Source organism: Pelodiscus sinensis, chromosome 9 (assembly GCF_049634645.1).
Source record: "Pelodiscus sinensis isolate JC-2024 chromosome 9, ASM4963464v1, whole genome shotgun sequence".
In the NCBI taxonomy this organism is placed as follows: domain Eukaryota; kingdom Metazoa; phylum Chordata; order Testudines; family Trionychidae; genus Pelodiscus; species Pelodiscus sinensis.
In genome coordinates this window covers 50,628,020-50,655,913 of record NC_134719.1, presented here as the reverse complement: position 1 = coordinate 50,655,913, position 27,894 = coordinate 50,628,020, and the positions used below count along the sequence as shown (strand labels likewise).

The window sequence follows — 27,894 nt, the reverse complement described above, 5'->3', positions numbered from 1 at the left end:
TTAAAAAGGAGCTATACCTTTCAAAGGGATAACCATGTTAGACTTTAATGGTGCTTATACACTGCATTGTAGCTCGAAATATGCAGTTTGAGCTACACAAATTTGCCAAATTGTCTACACAGCGCCAAATTTAAAAATAACCCACTATTCTGAAATGTCCCTTACTCCCTGTGAACTGAGGTTTACAAGGACATTGGAATAGCGAGCCCATTATATTTTGAAATAATGGACTTGCTGTGAAGACACAGGATAGCTATTTCAGGATACTCTGATAGATAGCAGGGCTATTTCCAAAATAGCAATTCTGCATCTTTAAATGCACCCATTATTTTCAAATAATGGGTGTGCTTTTATGGCATTCCTGTAGCCCTAGTTCCATGAGGGTTACGGGATTTGTCAGAATGAGTTTTATTTTGAAATTTGTTGCTGTGTTGACAATAAGCTATCTTTAGCGTAGTACAAATTGCATAACTTATTTCAAGGTAAGGGTTCTGTGTAGATGCACCCTAACTAAAAAACTTAAAAAAACCCGAATGATGATGCAGCACCTTAGGCTATATCTACACTAAAATGCTATTTCAGGATACTGCAGTATCCCAAAATAGCTATTCCGTGTCTCCCCAGAAAGCCTGTCATTTTGGGATCGCTATTCCACCGTCTCTGTAAACCTCATTCTCTGAGGAGTAAGGGGACATTTCGGAATAGTGGGTTATTTCAAAATTTGGCATTGTGTAGACAGTGCCAAATTACAAAATAAACTACAGGGCGTCCTTGTTATAAATCGCCTCGATATTCATCGTTTCATATATAAGTTGTCAATTAATTAAGAAAACTGAAATCATTATACATCACATAGATTATAGAATCATAGAATACTAGAACTGGAAGGGACCTTGAGAGGTCATCGAGTCCAGTCCCCTGCCCTCATGGCAGGACCAAATACTGTCTAGACCATCCCTGATAGATATTTATCTAACCTACTCTTAAATATCTCCAGACATGGAGATTGCATGACCTTCTTGGGCAGTTTTATTCCAGTGTTTGACTACCCTGAGAATTAGGAACTTTTTCCTAATGTCCAATCTAAACCTCCCTTGCTGCAGTTTAAGCCCATTGCTTCTTGTTCTATCCTCAGAGGCCAAGATGAACAAGTTTTCTCCCTCCTCTTTACAACACCCGTTTAGATACCTGAAAACTGCTATCATGTCCCCCCTCAATCTTCTCTTTTCTAAATTAAACAAACCCAATTCTTTCAGCCTTCCTTCATAGCTCATGTTCTCTAGACCTTTAATCATTCTTATTGCTCTTACATCATTTTTCTGCACTTACATCATTTTTCAAGGGACAAAAAGATATCAACGTAAGCCAGGTGAGTTTAATTTTAAAAAATGCAGCTCCTGCTGGTGCTGCTCACAGCCGGGCTGCTCTGGAAGAATTGCTCAAATTCGGGGCTCCTTACAGCCCCCAGACTAGTGACCTTTCCAAACAGGCCACAAACCGGTCCCACAGAGCGCTGCAGCTGACTGCCTGAAGCCTCACGAGCAAAACCCCTCTGACATCCCAGCAATATCCGTGCCCCAGATGGCCCCGGGCCTGCCCTCAGGTGAGGGGTCTTAGAACCCAATCTCACCTACCCTGAACAAGTTCTGTCCAGGTCCAAGAAAGCAGCCACAGATCCCAGGGCAATTTACTCTCTGGATCTTACCCACAAATCACGCTGAGCCAGTCCTTTAGAATCTACAATCTAAAGGTTTATTACTACAAGAAAGAAAAACATGAGAGTAAGGTTGTTAAAGAATCATACATGACATGCACTGAATCTCCCAGTTCTGGATGCAGGCTCTAGCAGAGATGTTATAGCTGCTGGCTTAAAAGTCCTTGTTGCACATCCTATGGCAGGATGGGCCCACGGTTCTTCCCGGCTCGTGATTCCCTGCGAGGCTGCATCTGGGGTCAGAAGCAGATCTGAAGACCACATGGAGTTGGCCCCATGGCCTACTTATACCCCTCCTGGCTGCTTCCAAGCTGGAGGGAGTCACATGGCCAGTGGCCAGGTGTGTCTTTGGCCTTCAGAGGCCCATTGTTCCCTGGAGCTTCGCTCATTAGCATGTCCATCCACAAACATTCTTAGCCCATTACTCAAGCACATTCAGAGACATTTCCGGTCTCCATACAGATTACAGATTCCTAACTCCACACACAGACATTTTACAGATATATGAAGAGCAGATACAGAATTGGAAGAAAGTAAGCTTTTGTTTGACCCCTCACATGGCCCCCTTTGTACCACGTTTGGGGCGACCCCCCCCCATGGGTGCAGCAGTGACCCGGCTGCTCTCCTCACAATCCAATAACATGACATAGGCAAACACTTGGATACTCACCCCACCAGCTTACAACACAGCCTCCCAAAAGCCACACTTACCTTAGCTCCTCTCAGATGTTTCCCAGGCAAACTCCGTTGTTGGCTGCTGCCCTGTTTGCTGCTCCAGGCAGGGAGTTTCACTGTTTCCTGTGGCAGGGAGGCAGTGGGACCCTGCACTACTGAAAATAATTGTGTAGACAAGGGTGTGTACAGTATTCACTCACATACATACACCCTTTAGGCATGTCTTTACTCTGCTTGCCTAAAGTATGCCTCACAGTCTTCACTGACATTTATGCTTGTGTTAGTGGGGCTATGCTGGTAAGTACTCAACATGATGCTGGAAGAAGAATAAGCCCACTCAGCTTGTAAGCTGTTCAGTGAAGAGACATTTGTGTTGGTTTATTGGATCTAAGTGCTACTGCAATAAAATGTCATTTTAATAGGTCTCTGACATTTTACCACCATTATGCAGCTTTCTGAACTTCAAGCTGTTGGTAGAGTGCAATGTTTTTGAGAGTTTTACTCCTTCTTAGCCATATCTAAGTGGTTTAAATCTAATTATTTTAGACTTTTTCATTAGTCTATGCACTTTGGGAACACAAAATATCTGAGACATTTTCTTAGTTTGCCCATCTTAGATCAAGTTCCAGAGTCAGTTTGTGAAATACTTCAGAACCTAGCTCTTATTGAACCACAACATGATTTCAGTTACCACAAAATTATCAGAATTTGGGGCATTATTTTAAATACATCTTACTTGTTTTAACAGCACTGTTTAAATATGATCCCTGTTTATATTCTCTCCATCTCATAAGTAAGCTCTGGCTTCCCTTAAAGAAGCAGTTCCCACTGTTTAGCAGTAGTTAAATATTGTAATATTCTAATGTTTTCAGAGAATGGGGCCTCATTGAGATAGACACCGTACACAAACATAGTAAGTCCCTATGCTAATGAGCTCACTGTCTTAACAGCTTGAACAATTGTTGAATTACTCTCAGGTTCCTTGAACATGTACTTAGAACTGAATGTTCATGATGTCATCAGCAATGCTGGATAGTTAGTCATTATGAAACCAAAACCAGTAAACTTATCAAATCTTATTAAATGAGAAAAGCTGCCAAAACCAATTTGACAGAGAAGCAACTGAAAGAATAATTGTATCCAATTGGCTTCTACAACCTACTTGAGCCAAATTCCCTTCTGATCTTAAGTAATGCTCTTCCTGACTGTCCAGTAAGGGTATGTCTACACAGCAGTGTTATTTTAGAATAAGCTATTTCAGAATAGAAACTCTGAAATAGCTTATTTCGAAATTGCATGTCTATACTACAAATGCCCATTGAAATACTGCTGAGCTATTTCAGAATAGAGCAACTACACTGATTGGAACCTCAGTGTTATTTAAAGCACTCCAGAAGCATCAGGACAGCAGTCACTTCCCGGAGCTACTTCCTGAGGCTATCAGAGGCTTGTGCTTAAAGGCACCCCTCTGTATAGTCGTGACTCAGGCTCTTCTCCTTTGCCTACCTCCTCCAGCAAAGCCTTTTCACTGCCAACTCTGGTTGTCCTTGTGGACACCATAGCACTTCTGCCATGATGCTGGACCAGCTGCAAATCAGTCTCCATGTCCTGGACCTCATGCTGCACCTCCTGGTGCAGATTTTGAAGGCAGCTCTCGTGGCACTGCAGAACCAGGACCCGCTGCTCTCTGCGGGGGCACTTCTGCACCTCTCTCCATGTGCTGCTCATGCACCACAGCCTCTCCCACCCTCCACTGTGCACCATGCACCATGCACCACCATTTCTGGTGACTGGACACCAGTTCTGACTGGTGGGACTGGATTGTCATGGAGCAGTGAGATGACCAGCAGTGGCTCCAGAATTTCCATATGCAAAAGGATACCTTTCTGAAGCTGTGTGAGTGGCTTACCCCTGCCCACAGGCAATGGGACACTCACATGTGACCTGCCATCCCCCTCCAGAAGCAGATCACCATCACTCTGTAGAAGCTCGCCAAGCTGGACAGCCACCACTAACCAGTTAGGTGTAGGGAGAGCTACTATTGGTGTTGTGGTATGCAGTTAAGACGCTCTTACTAAGTTATTGGGAGGGTGGTGAACTGCTGGAATTGGTTTCCCTAGGGAAGGGGTGGTGTTGGTGGAAGCTCCCATCACTGGAGTTTTTCAAGTTCTGCCTTCACAAAGCCCTGCTGGAAGATGGGTGAAGTTGGGGTTGGACCTCATATGTGGGGGAAGAGGGGCTGGACTCGAACATCTCCTGAAGGCTCTGGCAACCTTGTGAGTCTCTGTTTGTCTCCTTCCACAGGTGGTGAGGGCCATTAACACTATCCAGCTGCACCGGCTCATCCTGCTGCATGATGTGAACTCCACCGTCACTGGCTTTGCCTCAATGGGCTTTCCAAATCGCAGGGGGCCATCAGAGTCATGGATGTCGATATGCCAATGTCCATCATGGGGGATGCTGCCTACCCTGTGCTCCTCTGGCTTATGAAGCCCTACATCAGACACCTTCACCAAGGCAAGGAATGGGTTAACTCTGGGCATCTAAAAGGGAGGTTCCACTGCCTTCTCATTAGCCTGGACCTCAGCAAGTGGAACTTCCCGCAAGTGGTGGTGGCCTGCTGTGTCCTCCACAATATTGATAAGAGTAAGGGGGAGACACTCCTGCCAAGGTGGGAAGAGAGGCCAAGTGGCTCACCTGGGCTTTTGAGCAGCTGTTCATGGGTGCCATATGGCAGGGGTCTGTGAACATCCAGGAGAGCCTAAGGGAGAGTTTCAGACAAGGACACCTACTGGACTGTCCCCTGGGCATCTCCACAAGGGGCATGTGCATTTCCCCTCTGTGCCTTTCCTCCCATACCCCTACCTTCTCCTGGTCTCCCTTCCCACCTCCCCTTTCCCTGTTGATAAAATAAACCAGATCTTTTGTTTTGAGCTAAACCACTCTATTTTTTGCTTAATTGGGGTAATTGTAACTGGGAAGGGAATGGGGAAACAACCTGAAAGGGTGGAAGAGGGGTAAGAAAGGAGAAGGAGGGGGAGGAGAGGCTCAGGGCTGGGGCTCAGAGTGACTTCTGCCTCAGGTGGTCCCCCCACCCTTGGGGGGTTAGTGGGAGAAGCTGGAGGGGCTGGAACAGGAGTGGAGGCAGGAGCAAGAGCAGGAGCAGGAGGGTGGCTGCTTGACTGCTCAATGGCAGCAACCAGGCAATCGACAGTGGCTATGTATGCCATGCACATAGTGTGGGCCTCTTGTGCCAACTCCCACTAGGTGGTGCAGCCCAGTTCCTGGTCTGCTTCCCATGACTGGTCCTGCCATGCAAGAGACTGCTGGAGATTATGTAGTCAGGCAACGTGTTCCCGCTCCAGGTCCTCATGGGCCCATCTGTGGCAGTGGCTCCCACAGGGTTGGGAGGCTGGCACAAGAAATGTTGGCAGTGCCTCACTCAGGGTATGTCTACACTACCACCCTAGTTCAAACTAGGGTGGTTAATGTAGGCAACCGAAGTTGAAAATGAAGCCCGGGATTTAAATATCCTGGGCTTCATTTGCATCTTGCCAGGCGCCACCATTTTTAAAGCCCCGGTAGTTCAGACTCCGTGCCCGCGGCTACACGCGGCATGGAGTAGGTAGTTCGGATTAGGCTCTCTAATCCAAACTACCGCTACACATCGTTCCACGAGGAGTAACGGTAGTTCGGATTAGAGAGCCTAATCCGAACTACCTACTCTGTGCCACGTGTAGCCACGGGCACAGAGTCCGAACTACCGGGGCTTTAAAAATGGCAGCGCCCGGCAAGATGCAAATGAAGCCCGGGATATTTAAATCCCGGGCTTCATTTGCAACTTCGGTTGCCTACATTAACCACCCTAGTTCGAACTAGGGTGGTAGTGTAGACATACCCTCACAGATGGTCCAGCTGTGAAGAACAAAGAGAATGGCAGTCATCCCAAGAGACAAGTTGTATGAAGCCTGGCCCTCGTTTCTGAAGTGACACCAAAAGGTCACAGATCAGACGATGGTGATGTGCTTGGAGCAAGGCCATCTGTGGCCTACACAATGGGCCTCTTCCTCCAGGGACACAGATGTTCCTGGGAAAGCCTCACTACCCCTAACCCCCTGGGATAAGCAGGTGTGAGAAGGTGCCAGCCAGGCCAGGAGCCTGCGGGTGGGAGAGGAGCTATGGAGTGGCTGGGATTTCCTCCATGCCAATCACATTCCGGGTCCGGCAGTAGCAGCACCCCATATAGAGAGGACTTCTATTCCTTTCTGCTGGATGATGGGGGAAGGGGTGTTGGAAGAGGTGTATGTGACCAGCAGATGCCACTTGCTGAGGAGGGTGCTACAGGGCTCCCCTCCACTTCCTTCCCCTGCCATCAGGCTCCCCTAGCAGGATCATGGTGTCCTTTGCCTTGCCATGCCTGCTCGGGAGCACATGCTGCCACAAGAGAGTGTGCATGCCCATATGCTCTGTATGGAATTGCTCTGTATATGAGTCCTTGACCCCATCCTCCTCAGTAGTGGCTTATGGTGGGAATGTATCCCACCATGGAGTCAAGAGTAAAGCAAGCCTCTCCAGAAACCCTCTGAGCAAGAGCACAAGAGTCCTCTGAGGAAGCCTCATTGGGGCTGTCTGCTCTGGACTGGTGTTCCATGTGTGTCCATGTGCACAGGCTGTTGCATGATCCCCAAGCCATGAAGGCCAAGTGAGGAGCATTCGGTCCCTTCCCACCCGATGCCTGCTGCCCTGTGTGTGACTAGGGAAAATAATGGAACTCCCCTGATGGTCCTTCTCTGGCTTTGTCCGATCCATGAACAACATCCGGGGTCAGTTGTGGGGGGTGGGGAAGGGGGCGGGTACCATCTCCAAGGACTGGCTGAGCTCCTGGCTGGTAGGCATTGTGAATTCACTAGCCTGCTTCTTCACCTCCTCCTCTTCCTCAGCCACAGGCCTGTCCTCCAGGAGGGTGACAATAGACATCACCCACTCTGAAGCCACAAGAAGAGGGACCCTCCCACCCAGGATACCATGGGGGTGGTCAAAGTAGGGGCAGGTCTAGGGTGCAGCCAGGATGGGGTCCAGGACAGGGGCTTTGGAGCTGCCTGCAGCTATGCTTGCAGCTGTGTGTGGGAGGGGGAGAGGAGTGCCTCAAGTGGTGTGCTGGGGTCTGTCAGAACTGAGGTCTGTCAGAGATGGGTGCTGCTGTGTGGCACGGTGCTAGCAGGACTCACATTTTTCCACAGACTGTTTCCCCCGAGTCTGCAGCTTTAAGGGCTATAGGGAAAGGGGAGCTATACAGTTCTGATGACTGTGGACAGAGTGGCCACCAGGGAACCTGTGGGAAACCCTGGAAGCCACTTATTTCAAAATTATTCCAGCTGCCCCATCTACACCCCCCTCCTACCCATTCAAAGTAATTATTTCAAAATAGGTGTTATTCCCCTTAAAATGAAGGTTGCAGAACTTGGAATTAATTTGTTATAATCAGAGAATCAGAGAATCGTAGGCTATAAGACACATCAGAAGGTCATCAAGTCCAGCTCCCTGCCCAAGGCAGGACCAATCTCAACTAAATCAACCCAGCCAGGGCTTTGCCAAGCCAATATTTAAAAACCTCTAGGGATGGAGATTCCACCACCTCCCTAGGTAACCCATTCCAGTGCTTCACCCCCCTCCTAGTTAAATAGTTCTTCCTAATATCCAACTGTCACCAGTTCCCCCAAATCTTACCCGTCCTCACCCATATGGGAAGGTAAATGTTTGCTTCTATAAGCGCCAGCTTGTGGTCCTTTCCGACTGGTCCTACTCTGGACCGCGTTTATATTAGAAAGAGCCCCTAGGGGTTCAGCGTCGATGGACCCTCAGGGTCAGAGAAGGGGGCTCGGGCCCTCACTCTCTCCGAGCCTCAGCCCAGGGCCCTAAGGCAGGGACACTCGTCCCTACTCAATGGAGGGGGTTGCAGCCCCTAAACCCTCCACTCACAGGTTCCACGGCCATGCCCTGGGCCACTTCTTCCCCCAAGACTCCTCTAATTCCTGGCTACCAGCTTGGAGCCAGGCTTACAGCTCCTCTCCTCCTGTGGCAGGTGTCGCCTCTCTCTGTCTTGCCCTCCTCTCCGTCCTGGCCCTTTGCCCCTTTTAAACCACCGGCCCCGGCGTCTCTGGCCAGCCCCGCCTCCGCCCACGCCCCCGCCCCTGCATTTCCCGGTGGTCCGTGATCGTGGCCCTTTCCTCACCACCCGAGGTCTGGGGTTGGCTGTAGTGCGGGGCGGTGCTGCCTTGCTGCCTGCCCCATCACACCAACTTAGACCTATCCCACTGTAACTTGAGACCATTGCTCCTTGTTCTGCCATCTGTCACTACTGAGAACAGCCTTTTTCCATCATCTTTGGAACCTCCTTTCAGGAAGTGGAAGGCTGCTATCAAATCCCCCCTCACTCTTCTCTTCTACAGATTAAACAAACCCAAATCCCTCAGTCTCTCCTCATAAGTCATATGCTCCAGGCCCCTAATCATTTTGGTCGCCCTCTGCTGTACCCTCTCCAATGTGTCCACATCCTTTCTAGAGTGAGGGACCTAGAACTGGATACAATACTGCAGATGTGGCCTCACCAGAGCCGAATAAAGGGGAATAATCACTTCTCTAGATCTGCTGGCAATGTTCCTCCTAATGCACCCTACTATACTATTGGCCTTCTTGGCTACAAGGGCACACTTGACTCATATCCAGCTTCTATGTAGACACTATGTAGACACAAGGGTGACAACCTCGGCCGTTGCCTAGGGCACCGCGTTTAACGCAGCGCCCAATGATGACTCACGACATTGAAGGCTATGGAAGTGGGGGCGCCAATCATGCCACCTAGGGCACCAGTTGCCGGCAGCTCTCCTCGAGCCGCTCCTGTGTAGATGCTCACTTTGTTATTTTGAAATAATGCTGCTGTGTAGACGTGACCTAAGAGTTGCTATTTAGTATTAGCACAAAGTGTCCTATATAAAGGCAGGTTTAAACTATGGTCTTCTACCTTTGCGACTGGCAAAGGATGTGAAGGATAACAAGAAAGGTTTCGACAGGCATGTTAACAAGAAGGTGATCAGAGAGGGTGTGGGGCCCCTACTGGATGAAGGAGGTAACCTAGTGACAGATGATGTGGGGAAAGCTAAAAATGACAGATGATGTGGGGAAAGCAGAAGCAATGCTCTCTTTGCCTCTGTATCCACGGACAAGGTCGGCTCCTGGACTAATGTGCTCAGTGACGCAAGATGGGATGAAGATGGACAGCCCTTGGTGAGGAAAGAACAGTTTAGGAACTATTTCGAAAAGCTAAACGTACACAAATCTATGGCTCCAGACTTAATGCATCCGAGGGTACTGAGGGAGTTGGCAAATGTCATTGAAGAGCCTTTGGCCATTATCTTTGAAAAATCGTGGCATTCGGAATGATCCAGAGATGTCATTATTCCCCTTTATTCAGCTCTGGTGAGGCCACATCTGGAGTATTGAGTCCAGTTCTGGACCCTCCACTACAAAAAGGATGTGGACGCATTGGAGAGGGTCCAGCGGAGGGCGACAAAAATGATTAGGGGGCTGAAGCATATGACCTATGAGGAGAGGCTGAGGGAGTTGGGTCTGTTTAGTCTGCAGAAGCGAAGAGTGAGGGGGGATTTGATAGCAGCCTTCAATTTCCTGAAGGGAGGTTCCAAAGAGGATGGAGAAAGGCTGTTCTCAGTAGTGACAGATGGCAGAACAAGAAGCAATGGTCTCAAGTTGTGGCGGGAGAGGTCCAGGTTGGATATTAGGAAAAACTATTTCACTAGGAGAGTGGTGAAGCACTGGAATGGGTTACCTAGGGAAGTAGTGGAGTCTCCATCCCTAGAGGTATTTAAGTCTTGGCTTGACAAAGCCCTGGCTGGGTTGATTTAGTTGGGATTAGTCCTGCCTAGAGCAGGGGACTGGACTTGATGACCTTCTGAGGTCTTTTCCAACTCTATGGTTCTATGATTTTATGATAATAACCACACAGGGTGTAAACTCAGCATATCTGAGTGAACCTACATAATATTGAGAATTAGCAACTTAATGCTTCATGAATCATTGCTGAACAGAAATCATTGTAGTCATAGAATATCTGAATTTTTCTGATGCAATATGTTTAAGGTGCATGATTTTGGTAATGTGGGATGTATCTATGTGCAATTATTTTAGATTAACAATTTTTTTTCCCTCAGAATATTTCTTCGTTATTCACAATGAGTACTAGGAGAAAATTTTGGCTGAATTTTTAGTCACAAAAAATTGCCAATTTGGATTAATTAAAACATTTTGTTATGTAAATTTCACTGAAATATGTAAGTCAAAAAACAAACAAAAATTGTTTTGTTTCAACATAGTCTAAACAATGTTTAATTTTAGATCACTTTGTACTTTTCTATTTCATCTATTTTTTTTAAAAAAAATCTTCCTTTTAGACAAAACATTTTGTTCAACCTGTAATGAATTTCTCCCCACTCAACTCCTTCCTCCTCACACAAATCCACTGTGGGTTAACCCCCTGCTGTTTTTTGTACAGCTATAATCCTAGTTAGGCATACTAGTTTTGATCCTTATTACCATCAAGGAAGTACAATACAGGCAGTCCCCGACTTACGTGGATCCGACTTACGTCGGATCCCTAGATACGAACGGGGTGAGGCAACTCCCGCACATGCGCAGCAGCATTCCCGGGGCTCGCTCACCTGGGTCCTAGGATCCTCCTCCTCCTCGGGCCGGCTCCGACTGGGGTCCCGCAGAGCTGCCGGGTAGAGGAAAAGTGCCTCCCCACGCCCGCTGCTCCCCTCCCCCCCCCCCCCCCCCCCCCCCGCCAGCAACAGGCTGCCTCCTCCCCTGAGCAACAGGCTGCCGAACAGACAAAAGCAGCCTCTCTGCCCCTCCTCCCCTCTATACATGCCGGGCTCCCGGAGCGCAGCAGCGTCCCCGGGGCTCGCTCACCTGGGTCCTAGAATCCACCTCCTCCTCCTCTTCGGCCGGCTCCAACTGGCCTCTGCCTGCAGCAGCTGGCCACAGGGACAGGGATCCCGCAGAGCTGCCGGGCAGAGGAAAAGTGCCCCCCCCATGCCCGCTGCCCCCCCCCCCCGCGGCCTCGCATCCTGCACGCCTCCCTCCTCCCCCCCTGCCAGCAACAGGCTGCCCCCTCCCCTGAGCAACAGGCTGCGGAACAGCAGACAAAAGCAGCCTCTCTGCCCCTCCTCCCCCTATACATGCTGGGCTCCCTGGGCAAACAAAGACTCCACCAAAACAAACAAAGTGCTGGCCTCATTGTGTTAGCAAAAAAAGGACCCTCCTCCTAGAACCCTGGGTGGTGTGTGGAAATAAAGCTATTAGCTCAAAGCATGGTGCAGAGCTGTTTGGTATTTGATGAGTTACTCCTTTAGTCCTGAGTTTGTCACAGGGACAGAAATAGATGTGAAATCTTCTGAACAGGGGAACAGACAGCAAAACAAACATTAGAGGGGAGTTAACCTTTCCCTATGCTATCCAAAACTAAAAAAAATGTTTGGCTAGAGTTTCCCCTACAATATGTACCAGTTCCGACTTACATACAAATTCAACTTAAGAACAAACCTACAGTCCCTATCTTGTACGTAACCCCGGGGACTGCCTGTAGATAAGGAAGAAAGGCAGACTTTTAACAACTGCTGTCTTATAGAGGTATATTTTTTCCTGTAATGCTATACAAACAATATTCCTGTATCTACATGTTTATTGTTCTTGTTTTAAACTTTTCCTTGCCAATTACTGTATTATTTCTAAAAACGTTAATAGCTATTTGTTACTATTTGGAGCAGTTTGAAAAATGGAAATATTTACATCATTTACATAGAGAACACATTTCCAATTTTCCAGCCTCAGAAACTCATAACTACATTGAAAAATGTTTTTGTAAAATCCATTTATCATCAGAAGACTATTTCATGCTTTGGAGAAACACAATTCATTATGGTATAACTCAGTTTTAATATCCAGTACAAAGCAATATGCTAACTGCAATTAGCTGAAGTGGAAATTTTAAAAATGGCCATGACCATTAGAAAAGGCTGTGGCATAAGTATGGAATAAAAACAGTCCAAACCTTGATTAACCCCAGCCTGCACAAGGTCATATAGTTAAAATATTGAATTGGGACATGAGAGTTAGATTAATTCACCAGCTCAGGCACAGGCTTCCTATGTAAATTTGGGGAAAAGACTTAGCTTTAAATTTTTCAAAGATGTATATGCATGCTTAATTTTACAAGATATGAGTGAAATCCTTTTGCCACTGAATTCACTGACAAAACTCTCATTAATCTGAATGGAGTCAGATTTCACCCTTTGTTTGGGCCATTGACTTCAATGAGACTAATCACAATGTATGACCTTAAGGCCACGTCTAGTCTGGCATGATTTTGCGCAAATACTTTTAACAGAAAAGTTTTTCCGTATTTGCTCAAGAGAGTGCCTATACTGGCATGTGCCTTTGCACAAAATATTTGCTTTTGCGCAAAAGCATCCATGCCAGTGTAGACGCTCTCTTGCGCAAGAAAGCTCCAATGGCCATTTTAGCCATCGGGCTTTCTTGCACAAGAAATTAACGTGGCTGTTTACACTGGCCCTCTTGCACAAGAAAACTTGCGCAAGAGGGCTTATCCCTGAGCGGGAGCGTCAGAGTATTTGCGCAAGAACCACTGATTTTGTATATTACAAAGTCAGTGTTCTTGCACAAATACTTGCAGCCAGTGTAGACAGGCAGCAAGATTTTGCGCAAAAGCGTCTGCTTTTACGCAAACTCATGTCAGTCTAGACGCACCCTTAGTATGTGCTTACATTTACATCAGAATCTTTGCAAGATTGGGCCTATAATGTCTTTTGTGCTTCAGTTCACCACCTGTAAAACATTGATGATAATACTTTCCCCCATCATCTCTGCCTGTCTTTTAAATTTAAACTCTAAGCACTTGAGGATAGGGATTGCTTTTTACTATGTTTATACTGAGTGCATAACAGGGTCCTCATTTCACTTAGGGTACATCTAGACTGGGGTGTTATTTTGGGATATTTTTCTGAAATACACTGATTATTTTGAAATATCTTTTGAAATAATGGGCTCGCTATTTGGAAGTTCCTGTAAACTGCATTCCGTGAGGATTAAGGGACATTTTGGAATAGTGGTTTATTTTAAAATTAACTTGAAATAAGTTATGCCATTTGCGTAGCTCAGATTGCATAACTAAGGGTGCGGTATAATATTACCATTTTGGTTCAGGGGCTGATAGAAAACCAGAAAAGGCTTGTTCTCCACCTCCAGTTCAGATACAACCGACGTAGTTCTCACAATATTTGGACCAAGACTTCAAGAAACTGCATGAGAACTGCTAATTTAATGTGATTTCCACCATTTTGGCTTGAAGTCTTGAGAGAACAGTTCGTATCTAAGGGTACATCTACACTGTGGCACTATTTTGGTATACTTGTGGTATTCCAAAATATCTATTCTGTGTCTTTTAAATACGCCCATTATTTTGAAATATATTTTAAAATAATGGGCGCGCTATTCTGATGTCCTTGCAAATCTCATTCCATGAGTGTTAAGGGACATTTTGGAATAGCGGTTTATTTTGGAATTTGGTGCTATGTAGACACTTATACTTGAAATAACTAACACAATTTGCATAGCTTATTTCAAGTGAAGGGTGAAGTGTAGACACACCCTAAGTGCCATCATGTCTAAATCATAGAATCATAGAACCACAGAGCTGGAAGAGACCTCAGAAGGTCATCAAGTCTAGCGCCCTAATCTACGCAGAATCAATTCCAACTAAATCAACCCAGCCATGGCTTTGTCAAGTCAAGACTTAAACACCTCTAAGGATAGAGACTCCACTACTTCTCTAGGTAACCCATTCCAGTGCTTAACCACCCTCCCAGTGAAATAGTTTTTCCTAATATCCAACCAGGACCTCCCCCACCACAACTTGAGACCATTGCTCCTTGCTCTGCCATCCATCACTACTGAGAACAGCCTTTCTCCATTCTCTTTGGAACCTGCCTTCAGGAAGTTGAAGGTTGCTATCAAATCCCTCCTCACTCTTCGCTTCTGCAGACTAAACAGACCCAACTCCCTCAGTCTCTCCTCACAGGTCATATGCTCCAGCTCCCTAATCATTTTGGTCACCCTCCGCTGGACCCTCTCCAATGCGTCCACATCCTTTTTGAGGTGGTGGTCCAGAACTGGACTCAGTACTCCAGATGTGGCCTCACCAGAGCTGAATAAAGGGGAATGATGACATCTCTGGATCTGCTGGCAATGCTCCTCTTAATGCAACCTAATATGCCATTAGCCTTCTTGGCCTCAAGGGCACACTGTTGACTCATATGAAGCTTCTCATCCACTGTAACCCCCAGGTCCTTTTCTGCAGAACTACTACTTAACTGGTTGATCTCCAGCTTGTAACAATGTTTGGGATTCTTCCGTCCCAAGTGCAGGACTTTACACTTGTCCTTGTTGAACCTCATCAGATTTCTTGTGGCCCAATCCTCCAATTTGTCTAAATCACTCTGGACCCTATCTCTGCCCTCAAGTGTACCTACCTCTCCCCTGAGCTTAGTATCATCTGCAAACTTGCTGCTAGGGTGCAATGCATCCCCTCATCCAGGTCACTAATATTTCACAAAACTTGTCCTAGAACCAAACCTTGGGGCACTCCGCTAGAAGCCGACGGCCACCCTGACATCGAGCCATTGATCACTACCCACTGGGCCTGGCCTTCTAGCCAGCTTTCAATCCATATTACCATCCATTTATCCAATCCACATTCCCTTAACTTGCTGGCAAGTATATTGTGGGAGACCGTATCAAAAGCCTTGCTACAGTCAAGGTATATCACATCCACTGACTTTCCCATGTCCACAGAGCCAGTTACCTCATCATAGAAGCTAATAAGATTGGTCAGGCACGACTTGCTCTTTGTGAATCCATGCTGACTATTCCTGATCACTTTCCTCTCTTCCAAGTGCCTCAAAATAGATTCCTTAAGGATCCCTTCCATGATTTTTCCAGGAACCGAGGTAAGACTGTAGTCCGGCCTATAGTTCCCTGGATCATCCTTCTTTCCTTTTTTGAAGATGGGCACTATATTTGCCTTTTTCCAATCATCCGGGATTTCTCCCGATTGCCACGATTTTTCAAAGAGAATGGCCAAAGGCTCCTCAATGACATTTGCCAACTCACTCAGTACCCTCGGATGTATTATGTCCGGACCCATGGATTTGTGTATGTTTAGCTTTTTTAAATAGTTCCTAAACTGTTCTTTCCCCACCAAGGGCTGTCCATCTTCATCCCATCTTTTGTCACTTACACGTAATTTGACCTATTCACAGATGATTAAAGACTCTATTTTGATTTATAAAAACAAGAAATTCAGTGGCATCTTAAACACTGGGAGGCAAGAGTAGCCTCCAGGCTGGCACCAGGAATTAAATTGTGGGAGTGCGATGTGGGTTCTAGGCAAGGGTCACAGAAGCATGCAGCCCGCTTGCTTCAGGCTGAATGAAATGAAGCAGTGGGACCTAATGTTCCCCACCTCTGCCCTGTACAGACATTATTTTCATATCCTTCTACTAAGAAAACCAAATATTAATCTGATCTTCTATGGAAAAAGTAGAATGTTTTATTTCATTTTCTTTCCATATACGTGTGTATACACAGGCACATTTTTAAATTCAAACACTGCTACAATGAAAGTTTTAAGTGACAAAATTATCCAATTGTTTTTTTCTTCTTTGGTCTATTTTATAGTGTACAGATTGGATTTCCTAGCTGGCTGTTTGAAATGACACCTAGTGCACTGGGTACATGCCCTTACAAGTAAAAAACCCAACAAATACAGGACTTTGTAAAAGGCTTCAAAAGGTCCTTTCACCATATTAGAATACGTAATGTTTTCAGGATGTCAAATCAGCCACACTCTGCTTCAGCCAAGTGTATTTGTGCCTACACTTTCTGGCACCCTGCCACAACTGACTTGCTTTTCATTCATCAAACTCTACAGCACACCATGCTAACTAGGCAACTGCTCCTTCATTTCTGCCTAAATCTCTTTATCTTGGAATTTGGACCCTTTCAATGAGTTTATCATAGTGAAAAGGGCCTGCAATGCAAAAGCAATGTCATTAATCAGCCTGAGCAAGGAGCCTGCTAGAAAATGATAAATTCCCTATATGTAGTTCTAGTTTATCACCGGTTTATTTTAACTTCACCTTGTACTTACTTTATGTATTTGGGTAACTAGTGCAGTTTAATATATTAGTTGCCCTCATTCCATATTATCTCATAAATATACCAAAGATTTATAATTGTATTGATAGTGTTCTCTTCCACAAAGAAGTGGCACATAACAAGCAACCCCTATTAATTATTAACTAATGATTTCAAGCTGCAAAACTATAGTCCTAATGCAGATTATGACTTTTTCTGATAGTTTCGGGTGTTCACATACAAGATTTTCATGTGAATATGGGACCTATTTGAGTTTCCACTGACTCAGAAGTGCAAATTCATGAATTTATGGCTTTGATGACATCAGAATGTCATCATCTTCACTGCAACTGGTGTTTATGGCACTATCATTGATAAGCAATCAAGAAATTATATCCACCCAAGATGATTGTGTGCCAGTGCTTGAGTCTCTATTCATGAAGTCCATTACTGTCTATAAATCCTTCTCTTCTTCTGTCTGCCTCTTCTTCTCTTCTCCTTTACTGTCCCTTGGAAGATGCTCCTGGATAGGGCAGATGATCCTGCTACATGCCATATCACTTCAGCTTGTGCTTCTTTCACAGCCATCAGGAAGTCTCCATATGATCCTGCACATTGGTTGATGATGTTGTAAACCTCTTCATTACTGACATGGTCAGAGATGAAGATGATCAGGATTTTATGGAAGTATCTCTTCTCTACTACCAAGGTTCCCTCTAATCTGTGCAGCTTGCTGCTCTCCCAGGGCTGGGTTCAACCCCGGTTTCACCTGGAGAGGTGTGACCACCCTGCTACAATCCAATTTGAATTTTGGTTTTCATAAAATCCCTGACAGCAAGCTACAGAGGTTGACTCTGACATGTGTGAAGAAGTGCTTCCTTGTGTTTGTGGTATCTTTGCTGCTTATTAATTAAATTGGGTGACTGCTGGCTCCTTTGTTAGGTAAAGGAGATAACACATTCAGTGTCTCTATACCATTCATGATTTTATAGACCTCTATTATATCCCACTCCCTTTTTTACTAGTTTCTAGGATGAATAAGTCCAGCCTTTTAATCCCGTTTCAAATGGAAGCTGACCATATGTTTAACCATTTTTGTTAGTATTTTCTGTACCTTTCATACTATCTTTTTTGAGACGGGATGACAAGAACTGTAGGCAGTATTCAAGGTGTGGGTGTAACATTAATTGACATAGTGGCATTATGATATTTATTGTCTTTTTATCTATCCCTTTCCTAATGGTTCCTAAAGTTCTGTTCACCTGTTTTGACCATTGCTGCATGTCGAGTGGATGTTTTCAGAGAATGATCCACAATGGCTCCACAATTTCTTTCTTAAGTGGCCATAGCTAATTGTATGAATAGTTAGGATCACGTTTTCAATATGCATTAATTCAAAATAAGCTATTCTGGATTTTTTTTTTCTGCAATAGCATATTTTGAAATAGCACGTCTACACTACAGGGATGTCTCAAAATTACTCCAAGGCAGGCTTCCCTAATGTGGATGTGCAACCTTGATTTAGAGCCCTAGGAGGCACTAGGAAGTAATTCCTTTGAATGGCCGTGGGGAAGAGCTATTTTGAAATAGTAGCAGTGGAGCATCCACACCATTGCTATTCTGAAATAACTATTTGAGAATAAAACAACAAATGGTGTGGTAGCACTTTTTAGCCTAACAAAACATCTCTATAAAGTGCTACCAGCCCATTTCTTGTTTTTTTCTGTAGCAGACTAACTCAGATACCATCTGAAGTTCCTGAACATTCAAGGCACTTATTTCGGAATAGGCATTATTCCTCATGGAATAAGGTTTACAAAAGTCAGAATAAACTGTCCATTATTTCAAATTTATTTAGTGTAGATGCTTGCATTGTTATTTCGGAATAATGCTGCTGTGTAGACACACCCTCAGTTTAGGGAGAATGTGTAACCAGTCGTACATGATCCCCCTCCTCTCCACTGACATCTGGATATATTCCCCTGCTTTCCCCTTTTCCCTTTACCCTACCTCTCTTAGGGTACATCTAGACTACAGGCTTTTTTTTGGCAGAGGCTTTATCGACAGATACTGTCAACAAAGCCTCTTTCAAAAAAGAGCGTCTAGACTACAACCAGTAATGTCAACAAAGCAAGCCGCTTTTTTAATAAGAGAGTCCAGCCGCTCTCTTTTGAAAAAGCACGATGCGGATGCAATAGCTTGTTTTTTTGACATAACTCTGTCGAAAAAAAAGCGTTATTCCTTGTAAAATGAGGTTTACTGCCATCAACAAAACTGCCGCATTCTGTCGACTTACTAGCAACAGTACGTGGTGGTAGTGTAGACACAGATATAGTTTTGTCAACAAAAGTCCACTTTTGTTGTCAAAACCTTGTAGTCTACACACACCCCTAGTTACAATTTATGTTAAGTCCTTATTATGCCTTTGATATGTTAACCCATAGTATTCACATTGGGTCCTTTTAGTATGTCAAGTAGTGCAATTTATGGCAGGTTTTGTATTACTTACAGCCATAAAGTTAAATTTTACCTAAAACCATATTGTTAATGAATAGGTATGTAACCTGTGGAATGTGTGTGGGGTGTGAATCAGAAATATCTAACCAGAAGGGCAGTTTAAGATCTTGACCTTTTAAGGCAGACAAAGACCCTGAAAGTAGGTAAATTAACTGACAAGCAGCCAGGAAGATCATCTCCTTTTGGAAGGGATGTAACAGCATCTAAAACGTGGGACTGAGTCAGAGGCAGTAGCCCTCCTGCAGATCCAATGGACTCAGGGATAGCCATGAGCCTTGTGGTCAGTCTCCGGGAAGCTGACACCTGACCAGCTCAAGCTACCTGTGAATTCGGAAGTTATCTTCTCCATGTCTGCAGCCTACTTTCAACTGCCTGTATGAATGCGCTGTGTGTGTGAGTATCACCTTATCCTTAAGAACCTGTATTAATAAATTAGCTTTAGTGCTGCTTCAGCTCACCCTTTGTCTGGGTTATTTCCTTGGCTGGTCCAAGGACTGGTAACAGAATGTTGTGTAGTTTTTGCAGTGTGCTTTGGACTTATCTATCATGAGTAATTTTGAATATCTGCAAACGTTGCAACCTCATTGCTTACCCCCTTTTCCAATCACACCTTGAGTAACAGTGGTTACAGAAATTCCTAGGGAGCATCTCCATTCCAAAGCTGATCATTTATTCCTACCCTTTGTTTCCTGTCTTTTAGCCAGTTACTAGTTCTTGAGAAAACCTATCCAATTATCCCATGTCTGCTTAATTTGCTTAAGAGCTTTTGGTGAGGGATTATATTGAAAGCTTTCTAAAAGTCCAAGTTCACTGTGTTCAGTGGATTATTCTTTCTCACATGTTTGTTGCCCCCCAATCAAGAATTCTAATCGTTTGGTGAGGCATGATTTCCATTTATAAAAGCCATGCTGATAGGATTGCCTCTGAAGTCTTTTTTTAATAATTGGTGTTGCTTTAGCTATCCTCCAGTCTTCTGGGACAGAATCTGATTTAAATGATAGGTTACATATCATAGTTAGTAGTTCTACAAATTCATATTTGAGTTGCTGCAGAATTTGGGTGAATGTTGCTTGGTCCTAGTGACTTCTTTCTGTTTCATTTATCAGTTTGCATTTTCACTGATGAGGATGTGAGGAAGATTCCCACATCTGTGCTATTCTTTTTAGGTGACAAATTCAAGAAACTATTCTAGAGAGATAAATTAACAGAGGAGATTTTGAGCAAAGAATTCATTTCCATTCTCTGCAATTGCCTTGTCTTCCTTGAGTGATCTTTCAGAGCCTCTATCTCCCACTGCTTGTTTGACAGGCTTCCTGATTTTGGTGAGCTTTCTTTTTCTTATATGTACTTGGGGCAACTAGACTATGACACTGGTGCTGTTGCCTGTTCTGGCTACACTATAATTGTTAGCACACTAGCTCAGATGTTTTATGCAAGTTGAGAATAACACCCTTGGCTCCCAGTATGATAGCCTCGAATACTAATGTTAATGTGTGTACAGATGACTATAGACTCATTTTCATAAATTTAAGTGAATTATGTTTTATGGAATGTAATTACTATGTAAATTAAAACCAGCACTTCTCAATCTGGAGGCATACCAGAATATCCAAGTGGATCATGGAACAGAAGAAACAATATTGTTGGGATGAGCAGAACTGAAGGAACCTGGATTTACTCTAACATGCATCATTTCATTCTCTTATGGATGTAGGTAAAATGCTGGAGGACTTCTTGGAAGAAAATTGCCTCTTAACTGCCTCTTCTATCCCCATTTTCCATGAGCCTGTGATACAGTAGCTGCAGGATTTTAGATCTACTGTTCTGTGTTTCAAAGAGCAAACTGCTAAAGCTTTCTTTCTTTGTAAACAGCTCTGCTGTGAAAGTACATCTGGACAAGCCCTGGAGCCACAAAACGTCAGCAGTATCACCCTGAGTTAGATGTAGCCATTGAGCAAATTGAACTCTAGGGACAAGGCGCCACTTCAGGCTGGTGATTAAAAACAGTTAAACAATCTTTTCTGGGTTTTTAAACATATGAGAAGCAAAAGGAGAACAGATGCAGAAAAGTCAATTTAGGAAATGTAAAACAGGTTAAAAAGAAAAAAAGTTAGGGGCATCTGTACCAGGACCTGGTGTTAGGGCAGAATAGGAGGGGCATGGAGAAATGCAAATTGTTTCTAGAAGTGTTATAACAAAAATGTCTAGAAACTGAGATAAGAACATAACTCTTATAACTGAAAATGGGAGAGATTATTTGTTTGTTTGTATGTTTGTCTGTTTGCTTATATTATTTAAAAAAACAATCATTTTCATTTTGAGGATCTGGGTGGGATTTTGTTTTTTTAAAAACTGGAAAAACTTTTTTAAAGTATTTAAAAAAACAAAACTTACTACAAAAAGGTCCTTTCCATCAGAAACTGATTGTTTAATGGACATTTTTTATCAGTTATAGGGAAAGCAGGATTCGATCTTAGTGAAAATTAGTTAGGAAATATTGAGTCCATTGATGATGGAGACTTCTAACACTTCCCTTTGGGCAAACAGAGTACCAGCTTAATTACAAAATTAGCAAAGTAGTTAATTATTTTTTCAATATACCCTTTTATTGCCATTCTGGCAGTAATAATTTTGTCAGTCACCGATCTGCCTTTTATGGGCAGATGATAGAACAGATACTAGTGAGGTAGCTCTGACATTATATAGTATAGAATCATAGAATCATAAAATAATAGGACTGGAAGGGACCTCGAGAGGTCATCGAGTCCAGCCCCCCGCCCTCAAGGCAGGACCACACTCCGTCTACACCATCCCTGACAGATGTCTATCTAACCTGTTCTTAAATATCTCCAGAGAGGGAGATTCCACCACCTCCCTTGGCAATTTATTCCAATATTTGACCACCCTGACAGTTAGGAATTTTTTCCTAATGTCCAATCTAAGCCTCCCCTGCTACACTTTAAGCCCATTACTCCTTGTCCTGTCCTCAGAAACCAAGAGGAACAAATTTTCTCCTTCCTCCTTGTGACACCCTTTTAGATATTTGAAAACCGCTATCATGTCCCCCCTTAATCTTCTTTTTTCCAAACTAAACAAGCCCAGTTCATGAAGCCTGGCTTCATAGGTCATGTTCTCTAAACCTTTAATCATTCTTGTCGCTCTTCTCTGTACCCTTTCCAATTTCTCCACATCTTTCTTGAAATGTGGCGCCCAGAACTGGACACAGTACTCCAGCTGAGGCCTAACTAGTGCAGAGTAGAGCGGCAGAATGACTTCACGAGTTTTGCTTACAACACACTTGTTGATACAACCTAAAATCATATTTGCTTTTTTTGCAACAGCATCACACTGTTGACTCATATTCAACTTGAGGTCCACTATGACCCCTAGATCCCTTTCCGCCATGCTCCTTCCTAGACAGTCGCTTCCCATCTTGTATGTATGGAACTGATTGTTCCTTCCTAAGTGGAGCACTTTGCATTTCTCTTTATTAAACCTCATCCTGTTTACCTCTGACCATTTCTCTAACTTGCTAAGGTCATTTTGAATTATGTCCCTATCCTCCAAAGAAGTTGCAACCCCACCCAGTTTGGTATCATCTGCAAACTTAATAAGCATACTCTCTATCCCAATATCTACATCATTGATGAAGATATTGAACAGTACGGGTCCCAAAACAGACCCTTGAGGAACTCCACTTGCTATCCCTTTCCAGCAGGATTTAGAACCGTTAACAACAACTCTCTGACTACGGTTATCCAGCCAATTATGCACCCACCTTATCGTGGCCCTATCTAAGTTATATTTGCCTAGTTTATCAATAAGAATATCATGCGAGACCGTATCAAGTATCTTTGATCCCTGCCAGTCAAGTTTTAGGCTTTGGATATAGTACTGAGACTTCACTGGTCTTCACAACTGATTGACTTTTGTTTAATAAACTTGTTGACTCTTTAGTTTATTAAGAGCTGTTACTTCAAAAGATTCTATGTGAGAGTCTGCTAAGAATAAAGACTCAGTCCCATTTCATCTGAAAAAAAAAATGCTCTCAGAATGTGCCATGGGCAAATTGGTATTTCATCTTTGTCTCTGACCCTATCTGAACTAGGTTTCTCTCCCTCATTGGCGTATTTGTAACCAACTCTTGTAATTATTTATCAGTGCAATGTGAGGAGGTGAAAAAAGCCATTTTTTTACTAGTGCTGTTCTATGAATTTCAAAAGAAATAATATGATGATATAAATTGATTATATAGATTTCTCTTTGCTTAGTAAAAATTAAACTTGTGCAACATAGTGGAGGGTGAAAAATAAAGGTCAGAGAGTATATGTTAAATATTGTATAGGTACCTGCATAGGGGAGAACTTGGAGCCCTAGCCAATGCCAAATGAAGTCAATAGGTTTCATTTTATTGACTTTAGTAGGTCGGGCTCTTACAGAAAGAGTGTTCACCTCTTGACACTGGGATTTCACCTGCTGTTGAGCTCTGGAATCTTCTCTTCCAGAAGCTTTTCTTCCTGAGACCCAGAGCACTTAATTTCCTCTTCCTTGCTTTGTTATCCTTTGGGAATCACTATTCTCTAGGAGTCAGGAGACAGACTTTTGTTCCCATTTCTCCCATTGTGTGACCTTGAACAAGTCTGTCCTTCTGATTCCAATTTTGCAAAAGAGTTGTAAGGATACCAGTACATATTTATCAGTACTTTGTAATCCACAGATGAATAAAACCCTGAAAGGGCAAATAATGATTAAATCATCATTATTTTCAGTTTACTCTGACTGGGTAAGTGTCTAGGAAAGAGTTGATTCCAAGTCCCTTCAATCATGAGGTCAAGCAACATTTTACTTGTGTTTTATTTTCAAATCTTTACAGTTATTGACACATGCTGGCATCATTCTCATTCTCATGGAACTACACATAGGAAAGAAAAATCAAATGCACTACTACAAAATGGAGAGTAACGGGCTAAGCTTTAGAACTGTGGAAAAGATTCTGGACATTATAGTGGATCACATACAGAATATGAGACAGTATTGTGATACAGTTGAAAAAAAAGGCTAATATCAGTCAGAGGTGTGTTAATAGGAGTGTGGTATGTCAGATCTGTGAGATAATTGTCCTGTACCAAGTACTGATGAGACCTCAGCCTGTGTTATAGATTCAGTTCCAAATGTGATACCTAAGGAGAGTTACAGGGCAAGTAAAAAAATGGTTTAGACAACCTGACTGATGAAAGTTTTTAAAAATAGATACTTATCCTTGAGAAAAGAAGACTGATCATTTCCAAATATATGATAGACTTCATTTGCAGCAAAGAAGGTTTAGGACAAATATTGACAACAATTTCCCAACTATAAGGATAAATGAGCACTGGAAGAAGCTCCCAAGGGCAATTGTAGAAGTCCCTATTTGACCTCTTGAGGTACCTTTCTGTCCCAAATTTCTATGATTCTATGGCTCACTCATATTGGTTCAGTGTGGTTAGTGGAGTTATGCTGAGGCTTTATTGACTTCATTGTCTTTTACTGGAAATGTAAAATGCAATGAACCCTCTAATACCTCTTACATAACTTACATCAAATAGTTTCTAATGAAGTAATATGTCATCTACCAAAGACACTGCATCGTTAGATCTGCCAGTGAATGCTCATGCATATTTTTTTGTTTTTGCATTTTACATTTTATTGTTAATGAAAGGGAGAATCTGATCAAGATGGGAAATCATCTCCACTGTTTATGCTCGCTACTAATGAGCCCTAGAATGATACAAAGATGCTCCAAAAAGCTTTGACCAGACATCAAATGGTGACTGTTCCCCTGTCCATCCTACTGTGAATTTGCTCAATCATTAATTCTTTCTCAGGGAAACAGAATATTGAGCAGATCATCCCCCATTTGCAAAGGGTATCTCAACTGAGTAAGAGGTATCTCATGTTACAGGTGGTCCTGGAGTGGTTGGTTTTCACCTACTTTTTTCAGACTAGTCAGTGAGGTAACTAAAGAATTTGGAGTTAATTCAGTATGCACATAGACCACCTCCAGCATCAACAGGGGCAACCATACCAATCTCAGTATCTCCAGGCTATGGAAAATTAGTGTGAGCACAATACATCTTTGCCTTTTGCCAACTGATATCACCCAGTTTTCCGCCCACCTTCATCAAACAGTGGAGGGTTCCGAGTGCCATTCTGGTGTCTGGCACACTTCTATCTACACAGGATACACATCAGATATGTTCCATTTGAAAAGCAAGAGGCTCAGATCTTTGTCACATGCTACATTTGCACTGCTCCCATGGTGGGAAGAGCACTTACAAGTTATTTTAAACAGACAATGGTTGTTACTCTCAACATACCCAGTTTTATGGTTACTGGTGATTGGTCAGGCCATGGGGTGGATTAGACAATGATTCTCATCTCTTGATTCTCATCTGGCTGATTGGTGACAAGGGGACTTTTCTAATGATGACAAGTCAGAGAAGCCCTTAGTCTGCTCTAAGTTATGGAAATGGAAGCTTCTCCTTACAGTTGGCCAAGATCAGCAAAAGCATAAATTTGGCTTACAGTCTCTTTTGTTTCCCCAATACCATTGTCAGATTGTATTATCCATAGTCAGGATTCTGCTTAGTAAAGAGTCAGTGCTGCTACATACTGAAGATTTACCCAGTGTTGTTAGGGACCTTAAATAAGTTTTGTTTTTCTTCATTAAAATGATTGTTCTAGAGTTGGGCTGGGGATTAGGAGTTCAGTGTGCAGACTGCACTGGGGACAGAGGCCAACACCAGCCCTCACTCAGTGCAGCAACTTGGGGCCAGGTGAGAAGCACCTGTCCAAGGCTATTGAAGTTGCTGCGAGCACAGCCAGAGGAAGAGTGTATGTCCCCCAGCTGGGAGACAGACAGACACATGGACAAATAGGCACACAAACAGACAAACTCTGTGAAATATATAGTAGATATCTGTGCCTTTTTCCACCCCTACACTCTACTGCTCAGTGGGATTATAGCAGTCCTGGTCCTCATCTGTAACCCCGTTGCTGCCTGCTATGGACATTCTGCAGTATAGCTGTTACTCGTATCAATCCCCCCTTTCCATTTTCTGATAAATAATCAAATTCCAGTCACATCTCATTGTCTGGGCACAACCAAAGCATGACCTTGCTTTAAGTTAGAATGAGAGGAAGTTGTATACCACATTTGGTAGGTGTCAGTCTTAGGCTATGTCTACACTGGCATGATTTTGCATAAATACTTTTAACGCAAGAGTTTTTGCGTTAAAGTATTTGCGCAAGAGAGTGTCTACACTGGCATGTGCCTTTGCGCAAAAGATGTGCTTTTGCGCAAAATCATCTGTGCCAATGTAGACACTCTTTTGCGCAAGAAAGGTCCGATGGCCATTTTAGCCATCGGGCTTTCTTGAGCAAAAAATTAACGTTGCCTGTCTACACTGGTCTCTTGCGCAAGAACAGTTGCACAAAAGGGCTTATCCCAGAGTGGGAGCGTCAGAGTATTTGCACAAGAAGCACTGATTTTATACATTAGAACATCAGTGTTCTTGCGCAAGTACTCGCGGCCACTTTTGCGCAAAATCTTGCCAATGTAGACACAGCCTATGTGTTTAGGAGTAGTTCTTGAACAAACAGACTGATGGATCAATAGACAGATAGACAAAAGTCTCTTTTTTATCTGCAAAAAAATCCATAAAGTTCTCATCAATAAAAGGTGTATTAATGATATTATTTATCATTATGCTCATTAAAGGAGCCAGATTTTCAGCACAGGCTCTGAATTATCTGCTTTATCCAGAATGGGAAGTGGAAATGCAATCTCTTCTTTTCTATTGTGGCAATAAAATTCAAACAGTGGAAGTTGTTTACCATATTGAAACACTGAAATTATGTATTAATAATTTGTTTAGGAGACATAATGATTGTACCTGTTAAAGTAATGAAAACAATTATTTGTAATTAACACTTTTAATGATCATTGCAAAAAAAAAATCAGTGGATAAATAATCCATGTGGAGCCATTCAGGCAGCTCTAGTAGTAATTAACTAACAATAAAGATAGACTTAAATGTGCTCAAAGACCAGAAACAGCCTGATTTGATATCAAACCTCCATTGTCTATGTGTGTGTGTGGAGGGGGGGAGGTGGTTGGGTTAATGCTCACAGAGCCAATTGCCATAAAGGGCAGAGACTGAGTGTTAAGAATGGTTGGTCTGATCAAGAAATTGAATTGTATGGAAGAATCTTCATTATGTAGGGTGAGACATTACCTTTCGCACATTCATTTCCCACAGAAGACTGTAGCCTACCATCATTCAGATGGAAGTCTGAAGACCAGCCTTTTTTTTAGGAAATTTCAAATATCATGTAATTCTAGAGTATTTAGCAGCACTGACTCTTTAATCCTTTATATGTCACTACAGAAAAAAAGAGTATTAAGGGACTTGTTAGGGAGGAACACATTTTGGGATAATGTAATGGAAATTAATACCTTCAAATAACAAACAGATAATAAAGTGTTGTCACTTCTACTTTTATGTTGTGTGTTGTAGGTGGAGATATAAAACTCCCATTCAGAACCCCTGAGAAATGATGAGAGTCATAACTTGGAAAGAGAATGTTTCATTTGTTTAGTCTTGATTTACAGGAAATATGCTTATTTGGATAAGATGGTGTTCTCACATGTTACCATG

General features: G+C 43.3%; 1 long non-coding RNA gene across 2 annotated transcripts in view; it reads left to right on the top strand.

The window, feature by feature from the left end:
- The first annotated feature begins 19,336 nt into the window (after window positions 1–19,336).
- LOC142830606 (uncharacterized) overlaps window positions 19,337–27,894 on the top strand; it is a 127,798-nt gene continuing 119,240 nt past the window's right edge. For both annotated transcript variants that reach the window (XR_012906002.1, XR_012906001.1), the window contains exon 1: window positions 19,337–19,588. This is a non-coding gene — a long non-coding RNA (uncharacterized LOC142830606). The remainder of the gene's footprint in view (window positions 19,589–27,894) is intronic.